The sequence below is a fragment of the Pseudopipra pipra genome, chromosome 4, assembly GCF_036250125.1.
Source record: "Pseudopipra pipra isolate bDixPip1 chromosome 4, bDixPip1.hap1, whole genome shotgun sequence".
NCBI lineage: Eukaryota > Metazoa > Chordata > Aves > Passeriformes > Pipridae > Pseudopipra > Pseudopipra pipra.
In genome coordinates, this window is record NC_087552.1 from 60833119 (window position 1) to 60845797 (window position 12679).

The 12679-nt window shown below is 43.8% G+C and overlaps 1 protein-coding gene across 1 annotated transcript in view; it reads right to left on the reverse strand.

Annotated features, from left to right (window-relative positions):
* Window positions 1–11646, reverse strand: part of C1QTNF7 (C1q and TNF related 7) — a 50540-nt gene extending 38894 nt beyond the window's left edge. The window contains exon 1 of the mRNA XM_064653218.1: window positions 11291–11646. The gene's annotated coding sequence lies outside the window, so the exon portion shown is untranslated. The remainder of the gene's footprint in view (window positions 1–11290) is intronic.
* Between the last annotated feature and the right edge of the window lie 1033 nt (window positions 11647–12679).

Here is a 12679-nt window from a genome sequence, read left to right on the forward strand (position 1 = left end):
TTTGGGGGTGTGCCCCATGGTCTTCAGTGCTCCAGGAGGATGTATTTGCAGAGGTGCAGTGTTAGAACACAATCACAGGGGCAATTTGGGATGGAAGGGACCTTTGGAGTTCATCTCATCCAACATCTGCTCAAAGCAGGTCTAATCAGCTGGCAGCTGTCTCTGCAATGATGACTATTATTCAGAGTTTTCCATGCCATGCAGCACATCTGACCCCATTACCCCCAAGAGCAAGGAGATGACTCAGTAATTATGATCCAGAGGGATTTTGCATCCTTTATCTCAGGTAATTACAAGCTCGTGATTATTGCAATAGCTGATTACCCAGTCATTTGATTATACTTACTTGGCACTGAAGCCAGAAAATAATATCTCATTTTACAGATGTGGACTTAGGGCACAAGGATGACATTAGCCAGAGATCACAGTCTGTGCACAGTAAGAGACTGAGTGGTCATCTCTCCGGGCTGGCATTGTACAGGCTGTCAGCCCTCTGAGCATTCCTGCTATTAGTTAGCTGTTAGTTATTAATAGCCACCTTGCTATTACAGATCGTTTTTTGAAGAAAGGGGTAAAGTAACACAGCATTTGTGAAACACCAGCTATGTAATGGGTTCCAGCGCTGAGGCTGAAAGTGGGGGAAAATTAAAAAGTGCTGCACATGTACACTGCTGCTGTACATGTGGTAGGCAGCTGTACTAGGGATCATCAAATGAATAATTCTTCCTAAAAAACAGCCAGTCTGGAATGGGATCTAAATTAGTAAAAGCTGGTTCTGGAAAACAGGAAAGGTCCCATGATCTCTGCTGCTGTCAGTGAGAATTTATATTGCAGTGATCAAAAACTTTATGAAGGTGAGTATTGCTGTAACTTGTTTAAATTGAAGGCCTGGAAAAATATACTTAAGACACCCGCAATCAATTTTCATTTTGAAATTCAGTTCATACATAAGGAGGGCTTGGGAAGAATTGAAAGACAAGATAGCCTTGTCTTGAAAGATAAGAATTTTTATGTTTAAACAAGTGGCTCACATGCATGGCCTTCACACTTCCATCTCATGTCTATAGCTTTTGGTGAGTAATGCTCTTTTATACATGGTCCCACCATGGTTTTATATACATAAATGACATGTAGCTAGGGAACAATGTGTTACTTCTGAGAAAAATGAAAAAAATATAGTATGGGTCACAGATCTATGCTTGACTGGTTCTGCTTCTTGTAGTGACCCAGTTAAGCTCCTTTGCAACCCTTATGTGGATGTCCCATATTACCAACCCCAGTTCTGGACACAGTGCTGCATATCTGCTCAGGTTTGCCAAGGCAGCCAAATTAGGATTGCAGAATTTTCTCACTTGAGGTGAGATGCTAATGGCACTTGTTCATGTGGTCTCATAGTGTAGGGACTAGTGAATAATGGGCAAGAACTCAGGGGTTGCAAATTCCTGTTGGTGCTTCAAACTGCACATTAGAAAAAGGAAGAATTCTGACTTTTTAGTTCATAATTTATATTAGTATGTTATTAAAATGTAAAAGGTAAATCTCCTTTTTAAACCTGTAGTGTGTAATATCTTGTCCATATGACTTCTCAGTCCTGAAATCCAAATGGCCAGTCCTTGAGCTGATACAAATCAGTGCTGCTGCACTGATTGCAGAGGCAACATAATTAATTTAGAGCAGCAGAAATTCTGGCTCGAAACTGTGTGGAAGCATATATATTCCCTTTCTGGTCATGTGGGTGCCACTGGAAGATGACTCAGGACCTGACAGCTACCATGGCTTTATATCCACATCAAAGCTTTATCCTTAGGCCTTCTACCATACCCCATGGGGGCTGAACATTTGGTTTTGAATGCTTCACTGAGCTACATAATTTAGGAACATCAACAGCACATAATATTAAAACCCATCAAAAGCAAGTCTCATGCTCAGACGCAAATGTCCTGAGCCTGCACTCCTCAGGAATTAGAGAGCAGGCTTTCTATCAGCAGCTTGTGTCACTTTCCTATCAAAAATCTGCTGCTCATGTACCTTGAACATGATTGTAAAACATTAAGTTTAATCTTTTGGCAGTTTGAGAAAATGGTCCTTTATGCACAAATCAAATCTCCCACAAGTTAAATCTGTAGCCCTTTCTTCTCTGCAACCTTGGAAAAAACAATCAGGAATAAACATAAGGGCCCCAGAATATAATGTTCAAGATATATATGGGAATTTGAAGCAGCTTTCCTCCTTCAAATTCATTCATCTTTTCATCAGGTCTGGAGTGAAGTTGAGGTTATTTCAGACAAAGCTATCTAAAATATCAAAGCAAAATGTTCTTTCCTTGCAATGAGCGGCAACCACTCTCCCTCCTACAAGTACAAAGCTTTCAGATATGAGGGTGTCTCTGACCATCCCTCATGAACACAGCATGAGGAAAGGCACTTCTTTAACTAGGTGGAGGAGAAGCCACTTACTGTGTATACCATCATTTGAAGTGCAGCCCAGTTCTCAAGAAGTACAGGGCTGCATTGCTGATACAAATGAATTGAATGGCATTTCTTCATTTGGGAAAAGGCTCCAAGATTAAAAAGCAGATTGCAGGTTTGCAGAATAAACTGTTGCTGGTGCCCCCATTGCATGTAGCTTAAAACTACTAAAGTGATCGTACTTGTTGGGACTGAAGTATAAAAATGGTGGGTTTTTAGAAAAAAATTAGAATTGATTCAGGCCTGTTCAAGCTCAGTGTTGTTCCACTTGACTTCAGTTTTCTTCTCAAACCCCCTGTTTTCCCAGCTCACTTTATGTATATCCTGTGTGGGAGGGATGGGAGTGTAGTGGCTGGAGCAGAGCACTGAGGGCTCTGATTCCTGCTCCTACTGCTGCTGTTGATGACTTGCTTTCCTTCTGGTTTTCTTCTATTCTCCTTCCCATTCATCCCTTTAGCCCACCTGACATTTGGGCTTGAAGAAAAGTTCCTTGAAATCCTGGTAAATTGCCTAATTCTACCATTTAATAGAAATAATGGAGAAGAAGGATTTCCTGTCTGCTCCAGCTGCAGGAGATGCTGGTTACAGTGGAAAAGACTGCTAAGGAGAGGTGCACTGGTCATTGCAACAGCATCCCACAACCTTACCACTGTTTCAGTTCAAAGCTGAATTTCCAGAGAGCTGCACATGAGGCTGTTTTGCATTTTCTTACAACCCCCTCAGCAGCTGCAACTAAACCTGAACCCCCGAATGTCCAAAGGCAGTATGCTGTGCCATGGCTTCGGTACGGGCACTGACACCCCTGCGGTTGCAGGGGCTTATTCTTGCATGTGAGACCCAGGGGTCAGCCTGTGACATTGGGTCCCTTTCTGCAGCAGGGGCACCAGCATATGAGGAATAAGGAGCAGTGTCTACCAGGTAAGGACACCTAATTAAATCCTTACTTTTAAAGCTATAGCTGAAGAAATTGGTACAGCTGTCTTTTTCCTATGTAATCAGGCTGGGTTTAGTGCAGCAATTTGCAGACTGAGCTCAGTATTCTTCCCATTTACCCCATAGGCAATAAACCCATAACCACCAGGGTTTGGTTAACGCCATGCTAATGAACTCTGCTTCCCTGTGCACCTTATTCCTGGCTGCACAGCAAGCCACAGCCACTGGGACCGGCCCCACTGAGCTCTGGTGTTCCCAGCCTGGTATCCTGGGGTGGGGGGTCCGTGGGCTGCTGAGGCCCATATGAGGTATCTTCTGTTTTGTGGATGCCCAGGCATATTGACCATCCTGCTGCTGTTTGGGGTTGCCTTTTCCCATCACCTTTCACAGACACACAATGCTTATGCTGTTAAGGTCTTTTTAAGGCTACTGCATTGCTGTTGCATGGCAGACGTGCTGTGGCTGGGTGCCAGCTGCCTGGAGAGGAGCCCTTTTCCATGAACAACAACATGAGCTATGAGCAATAGGAACTGGTGGTCTGAAGTGGGTGTCAGCAGAAGCAGGGCACGTGTATTGATTGCAGTAGCAGGGTATGTGTACTTTTTGAAGGCCGGATGGCTCGATATCTGTGCATGTGCTGAAATACAGATGATCTGAGGTTGGCCATAACCTCCAGCACTGACACAACACAGGCAAACCCACTAACTTCCTCAGTCTGATCTGAAATGGGCTTGGACTCAGGCCCCTTCCCATCTCTGTTGTCAGCCATGTTGTGGAGTGAAGTGAGTGCAGTTTCTGGGCAAACCCATGGCACAGTTCCCACCGCCAGGGCTTTCAGCATAGGATTCTCTGGCACCAGGCTACCCTCCAGCCATCACTCCCAGGCAGCCAGGGGGGAACTAACATCCCCAAAAGCAAGAAGGGGTACACTGGAGTTACCTCTGAGGCCCGCCTCTGGCACCTGTGCTATGGAGGGCTGCAACCTCTGTTACATCTAAATAATGTTCTGAAGGTCTAAATAGATAAATATTGGAGCTGTTGATGAAAGGAAGCAGTGCCAGCCACTTTTGGCCAGAAGAATAGGAATGCATCCCATTGCCTCAGGTTGAAAAGGCTTTGGATGTTTAGGACTTGCAAAAATTAGAGGGAGGAAACGTTAGAAATGATATCTGACACATATTTGCTTCATTCATAGACAAATTAACCTTAATCACCCAATTTATAAATCAGCTTTAAGTGAAAGGGCCCCTCCTCACCCCCCACTGCTGCATATTTTGGGGATTAAGTTGTTTGGTTTTAGTGATAAATTAGAAACATCTGCTTCCGCTGACAGCTTGGAATGGAGGCGCATACGGGAACGTGGCTGGCTGGGCTGCTCTAATGTGGGGGGATTCAGTACCGGGGCATGGTCCTTCCCACCTCTGCCTGTGGAGTCCAAAAGGATCAGGCTTGTCCCCCCTCTGCACTGGGACTCGGTGGGCCAAGGGAGGTGTGTGCCTGCTTCTGGGCTTGTTCAGGATGGTTCCTAGTGAGGCAGGAGCAGTGGTGAGCATCTCCAGCAGTTTGCTCTCTGCAGACTCTTCCTTTTAAGGGCGTCTTGGCACTTCTTTTGTGCAAGCAAAACTGTTTCCGCTATGGGATCATCAAGTCTTGATGTCAAGGAATCCAAACCTTGTGCCAGAGTCATTGTGGAGGTTGCTCAAGGATGAGCAATGATGGCAATCAGTGGCCTGGCCATCCCTTCAGATGAAGAAAATGGTCCTAACTGAGGGAACCAAGATATTTTACAACTCTGGCATATCCCTGCAGAGGTGTTATAACTTTCTGATTGCCAAGGCAGGCTGGAAATGGCCAAGAGATACATCACATCAAAGTACTTCACATGGGCATTCAACTTGTGCAGGAGGTACGAAAACAGCCCTCCTGGCTACGAGCCATTATCTGCAGGAGGGGAAAGCTGGGGCTAAATCCTGCCAGATACAGCAATACAAATATAACCTTGCCATCCCTGGAGCTGCACCCATGGCAGACCCAGTCTGTGCATCTCCATGAAGGATTGATTTGACCTTGGTGTGTCCTGACTTTCACTGCAGAGGTTTAATACGTGCCCTGTTGGGCTGCAGAAACAGATACTTTACACACACCAGTCAGACATTTTTTTCCCAGCCTTTGGCAGTCAAAATTCTCAGACAGAAGCCCTGACTCTCAAGGACAGAGTATGACTGCAGAAAGGGAGAAGATAAGATGATGGGTAGTTTCTAACAGCTCCTATTCCCAAGATTCCCTTTTTTTTTCTGGATATTTTCTCCAGGTGAGTTTAAGGATTATCTACGTTTAATCAAGATTTCCCCATAATCTATCAGAATCTGTAAGAACAAGAAACTCCAGGCAGGTTCAGAACAGGCTCTCAGACCAGCATTACCGAACAGGTCCTACAAGCTGGGCACCTCCTGCTAGTGCAGGAGGCACTGTTCAAATGTGACACAGTGAGTGCAAAGTGTATGTATTTCTGTCCGAGAAACTCCAGGCACAGAAATTTTTAATCAATACTGAGGTGTGTGGTCTGTCAGCATGCAGGGGATCATCCTAGGCAATCCTGCAGATGAAACTCTCAATTCTCCTTAAAAAGCTGAAGGCAGTCCCCAATGCAGCCTCTGAAACCCCATTCCAATGCAAAGCAGCATCATCCATCTGTAAAGCTGAAAATACAGAGAAATGAAGCCTCTCCATTAGAGAAACAAATAAATATTCATTGCACAGTCATGGAGGTCCATGGAGGCTATGCAGCACAGCCCCTCTGACACCCCAAGGGCCAACCCTTGGCAGACAGTACATGCTCTTTCTGGGGGTGCAGGAGAGAGGGAAGAGGTAATAGGACAACCTGTTTCACAGCTAGCCAGGACCCCTGGTCCTGCTTATCATGCCTAAACTGTTCCCATCAGCCTGACTATGGATGTTACTTGATCTTTGCATTCCCATGAGGAAGACTCAGATACATGATGAAGTTGATGATGATGAAGTTGAATCAGTAAAGGGGATGCTTTTTCTTTATTTTCTTTTCCCTTTACCCAAGATAGGGAGAGAAATGAAAACGCCCTTCTTCCAGGAGAGGAGCTGTGATCCAACAACCAGGACTTTATGCAAGCTGTTTTGCTGGAGCATAGACTAACCTGTTCCCACTCTCAAAATCACTGCCTCTCCCTGGAATAATTTTTTGCTGCCCCACCTCAAATCTGGTGCTCAGAGGTCATCTGCAGGCGTGTATCACTGCTTTCTAGCATGAATGTCTGCAATGAATAACACAAACAGTAACTGAAGAGAGACCAAAGCAGCCTCTGTCTTTCCACTGGAAAATCAGCTCTCAGGAATCTGGAGAGTGCCTTCCCACATCATTTGAGCAGGTTACAGGGTGGCCCATCAACCACCATGAGTTTGGGGACGAATGGCTGCCAGCAAGCCCTCCTCGGAAGCCCCCTGTGAGGAAGTGATAAAGGGGAGCCCATGGGTTAACACACAGACACACCAGAAAAATGGAAGGTCTAGGAGGCTACCAGGTTGGTAATTTACAGGAGGGAAATGATAGAGGAAGTGAAGTTGGAGACAAATAAGATGTGTGAGACATCTTTGATCAAAGGGTGATCAAAGGGTGTCCTCAGGTTTAGGGGCCTAAAAAAGGACAGTCTCTGGAAGATAACTTTCAGAGCACATCTGTGCAGAGCTGGAGCTTATAAAGACTCAAATGAGCCAATTGCTCTGTAAAATAAATACCAACGTGGTGTCTAGAATAAGGAATGGATGCAAAGAGTAATCTAGGTGTTTCTCTGCACTCCCACTGCTTAGTGACAGAGAAAAAGGATTTTCAACAGCAGTCTGGGATATGTTAGGAAGGCGGGTTCAACCCCCAGGCACACTGAAAGGCGCTGTGCAGGAACATCAGTGCAGGGCTAGCAAGGCTGGCGTAACATCAAGTTTTTATAGACTGCTGAAAAGGGAAAAGACTTTTGGTCTTGAGTTGTAACTGCTAGTGAGAATAGCAGATGCATGTTCCAGCACAGGGAGAGTCCCCCTCCAAGAAAAGGGAGAGTTTTCCTGGACAAATCCAGAAAAAGGACAGACTTCTCTCTTTTTTTCCAAGGAGTAAAAAACCCAAAAGAGGTGCCTCTCTCAGCAGATCACAGATCAGTTTCCCCTGTGCTGCAGTGATGGGACTCCCACACTGGCCTGAATCCAGTCACAAGGCCCATCAGACCAGTGGAAAGAGGTGGGGTGAGCAGTCTGGACACACCTTTTCAGCTCTGCCATTTGAGCTCTCCTTGGTTTTCTAGCAATGTCACTCCCTGTTTTTATTGCACATTTTTTAAACTACATTTCAGGTCCCACCTCAGCTATTAATACCCTCTCCAACTCACTTTTTCCAGATAGAAAAATATCTTTATTAAAGAACATAGCAAAAAATGAGAGAAATAACACAGAGTGCATGAATTACATGCGAAAAACCCATCCCCCTACTGAACAGTTCCCTTCCTTCTCCAGCTTTAACCTTGGACTCTTCACAGATGTTCCTGTTTGTTGCAAGATGTCTGATTTTGGGTTTGGGGTCTTTCCAAAGGGGAAGGGGAGAGTGTGAACTGCAAATAGGATGGGTGGCCTGATGGTGTCCAAACACAATCAACTATTTCCATTAAATCTTATTTGAGATTTGGCCTCCACTCCTGTAGGCTGCATCCCACTGGGGTCTGAGGGATGTGATACTCACAGGGATGAGGAAGATAAATCCAGTAGATAGACTAAAGATGAGCCAATACATTAACTCCAGCACAACATATGGACTATCACATCTCTCAGCCTAGGAAAGATTGCTCCCCACAGATTTCTGCTAGGTTTGCCCAGACTAAGTGAAACATCCCAGACAGTGAGACTTTCCTCCTCTTTCCCTCTTTCCCTCTGATTATTTTATAACTGTATAACTTCCACTGCCAGGATATTTTTCCCATTATGCATAGCCTATTCTTCCCCTTTAAAAGTGGTCCTCATTTTCCTCTGTGATAAGAATTAGCTTTATACTAAATAGTTCTGTCCTTCTCAACACCCCCCCCCCCCAGAAATGTGTAGACTGTTTGATCATATGGCCCTATCCCCACTCTAAGGCTTAGTGAAACTTTGAAGACTTGAATCAGGTGCTTTGAGCTTTCCCATCTGCATCCAACAATAGGTGAGGCTTGGACAGAAGCAGGAACAGATTCACACTGCTTTTCCAAAATGAAAACTGAATCCTAATTTACGAAGAACAGGAACAATTTATTTCAGCATTGGGAAATCAGAGTAATCTAGATTCCTTCTTCAGCCCAACAGAGAAACTACTCTACTGATCTGTACCTCTTACTTTGGAGAGACTGGGAGCAGAAATGAATACCCTTTGCTGACACTCGCTGCCCAATATCTGTGACTAAAATGTAAATCTCAGTAATTATCTCACTTGCAGTCTTTGTTTTGGGAGGTAGGACCATGAAAATGAGCCTACAAAGACTCTAGATTTCTCTGCCAAGGCAATCACATAATTGCTTTGCTGTCCTTTTGGCTAACAGAGAAGCCACTTCAGCAGTGAAAATGGAGTTTGACCTGTCTTGTATCTGTGACAAGCAACTCACGGGAATCAGAAACGCTGTATTTTTTCTCATCATCATGGCTAGGCTTTGCAAATGAAGATTTGGGAAGGACTCTACCCACACTTGCTACAAGCACGCTGGATTTTTTCTGAGGAACTTTATTTGTATAAAAGGTTGCAGCCTTAGGATTTTCACTCCTGCGTGAGGTTAAGTTTGTCTTGTCAATCTAAGTTCTCATTTTATCATTTGCAATGTATCCCTTTGGTAATATGGATGTTATATGATCATGCAATGACAGTATATGTAACGTTGATGTAGCACCTGTTTAAGGACTCTGGAAATTAGGCTTACCAGTGCATGGGACTGACCTGTGAATGGACATGTCACAGCAAATTAAGGATATAAGCCAGCTCTGTGAATGGGACACAGGAACTTCTCCTGCAGGCACTCAAACCCAGCACTCAGAATATGAATTCCCATCTACTTTCTCACCTTGTCACTGTGACTGAACTGTGGATAAATGCAAAAGTGAACTGTGAAGATAGAGGAGGGAATGAAATAATAAACCACTACATTCTTCGTTTGCATCATTCCCTGTCATTGCTGCTGAGCCAGAAACAGCCCCTGTGTCTGAGATACTCAATTTCATACACCTCCCTGCCTCCTGTGTCATTAAGCAACATGGAGCAGGACCAGCCTTTACCACCTTTACTCCCACCAGCCCATCGCATTGACGAGGAATAGGCAACCATTGAGAGAGGGTAATACACTTCCCAATCCCTGCTCCACGTAATCCTCACCCAGATGATACCTGATAAAGGTGTCCCTGCCTCTACCTTTCCAGAGTTCAGTAAGGATGGTGATGGTGGGCTTCCCACTCAGCACAAACTTAACCCAAGGGCAGCTTCAAAGTGTACCAGGATTTTAGGATTTTCTCCATGAGAGTGGGCAGGCATATCAGCTCCTCCACTTCCAGTTTTTATTTTCTGCACTCTTTCCCCTGTTTCTCTACTGTTAAATTAATTTCCTACAGTGTGACCCAGAGGGACACAGCATCAGGGGGATTGACAGCCCTACATTCTCACCAGGGTAAATCTGCTCCAGTAGCACAGCTGAAGTTGTCCCAAGTCAGGGAAAACAGGGAGCAGGCACTACAGGAAGAAGGATTTTCTGCCTCTCGAATACAGCTATAGAACCCAATACTTGTGTGATTTCTGAAGCAGGTTGCTATTACTGAATTTCCATTCCATTACTGCTCAAAGGGCTGTGGGTAATGCTGTGCTCACACCCATATTTTCCTAAAACATCAGCCTGAAAAGCTTCATCATTTCCTTGAAAATGATTGGGATAGAAATTAGCCACCACTGTGAGTATCAGGTTTTGGGCAGCTGGCATGCAGGCAGTGCTTTCCTCAGCCTCGCCTGGGTAATGGTAACCAGAGACCCAGGGGAAAAAAGGGAGCAAGAAACTGCTAATCCATTTACACTCTCACCTACCCAGACCAAGACTGTGATTATTCACTCTACACTCTGCATTTCATTCGTATTTAACAACACATATTCTCTCCCCAGCCTACACACAGGCACAAAGCCCACTGCTGGTAGCAATGGAAGCACAAAAAGTTAAATGACCTTGGAAAAAACCCAGCCAAACAGAAGAAACACACCAGCATAATAACAAATGGATATATTTGTGAAGGTTTAGTAAGTTAAATGCAGGAACTTAACTTTGCAATAGCACAGCCCTGAAGCAAAATGATTTATTTGGTATTTATAAATTTATTTATTTTTTTTTTGCAAAACAAGTTTCTATGAAACCATAGCAACAACTGCTCAAGTGAAGATTCGGAATGATGATGAAATCACTCACAAGCAAAAAAACCCAAATAGTCTTTGGTTTGGGTTGTTAGAATGTAAGATTAACACTAGAGAGAGAGAAATATTTCAAAATATTCTAGATAATTTAATCACCCTAAACTCTGTGAAAGGTAGACATTTAAAACTACTTTTTTTGCCAGAAAATTACATCTTTGATTTTCAAAACAATTTGTCTTCTAATTTTCTGATGGGAATGTTGTGTGCATAAATGTCCAAGTTTATTACTTTTTTCTTACAAGATACATAAATAGATTTCACAGAGACCTTACCGCAGTCTATTTCTAACAGAATCCCATGTATTCCAGCAAAAATACACATTTTTCTGAAAAGTCCATCTATTGCTTCCCCTTCTCCAAATGCATTTCAGAGAAGTCAGTTCAGGAAAGTAGAATCAGTTACAACTTACCCTCACACTCGAGTAGATGACATCGGATTTTTCAGGGAAAGCAACGTGCTCCGTTTGGGTAGTGTAAGAGTCGTAAATTCAAGCCAACAGGCAATTTTTGGTCATTCAAAAGCCCTTAAAACAAATTCAAATGCTGTGATGACAAATAGGGTACTTTGTGAAAAGGTATCTGAAGCTTGATTCTCTCGCATGGAGTTTTGTAACTGTCTGTCTCAGCTAAATAAGCTCTCGCTTCTTTCCTCGGCCATTTGCCAACTTTTCTAATTTAAAGCAACTGTGAGCTTGCTGTAAAACTCTTTCTGGAAGGAGCTCAGTGTATACCATGGAGCAAGGAGCAAGCATGTGCTCCAGACTGACGTGGTATGACAGAATCCTAACAGGACATGGGGCATATCCTCCCCAAGGTAATGTTATATCATCTTTGGAAAGCATGATAGGCTAAGCTGTCTCCTTCTTAGTAAAAGCACAGAGAAGAGGAAAAAATCGTGCTGATTCTGGCATGTTGTCCCCTCAGCATGGGATTTGGGAGGAGCAGCATCTGCCTCAAAGTGCAGGAAGAAGCAACAGCCTCAAATACGTAAAGTGCTCAGAGCTCCCAGATGAACATGGACACCAAATTGGCCAAAAGACACTAGTCCTTGTCTGAGGCTTTGGGGACAGGGCCAGGGGTTTCCTCCAGGGCTTGCTCTGGAGTGTAGTGTGAGGTGCCTCTACTGTGGGGTGTCTGAGGTTCGTGGTTGAGCACAACCACAAACACGTTGATTTTGGAGAGTTTCAAACTTGGGGTTTTGGATAGTTTCAAAATACGCTCATGGCAATGATCCTACCTCCTGAGACACTGTCAAGTTTTAAATAACAGAGGCATGGTTTTCAAAGGCATCCACTTACTGGGCATGGCTCTGTTCTGCTTTGCTGAAATTAAGATAGTGAAGCATGCAAAATGTTGTTCATACAGGAGAGTTGCCTAGCCCCATGTCAAATTCCTCCTTTTTGCAAGGAACTTATTTCAACCAGTTATGGTTGGCACATGTGGTGTGCATTTATGAACCTATGAAATAGGTCTCCTCTTGTAAATATGAATTTTCTCTGCAGAGTAGCTAAAAGCAAACAAACAAAAAACCAAATGATAAAATATTGTGATTTGGGAAATTTCAGTCTCCAAGCTTCCTTGTGGGTACCATAAAAAACTTTTTTCTTTTTTCCTTTTTTTTTTTTTCTTTTTTTAATGAGGGTTCTGAAAAGTCCACCTCAAACTGTACCCCAAATCATTCAGCACTTTTGGAAATGCATCCAGCTGACCTGCTGATGTTAAGGTGACATAAGGTTTACTGTGGTTATTACTAAGTGACTTTGGTTTTGTCAGCCATATTTTATTGTAAAACTAATGAA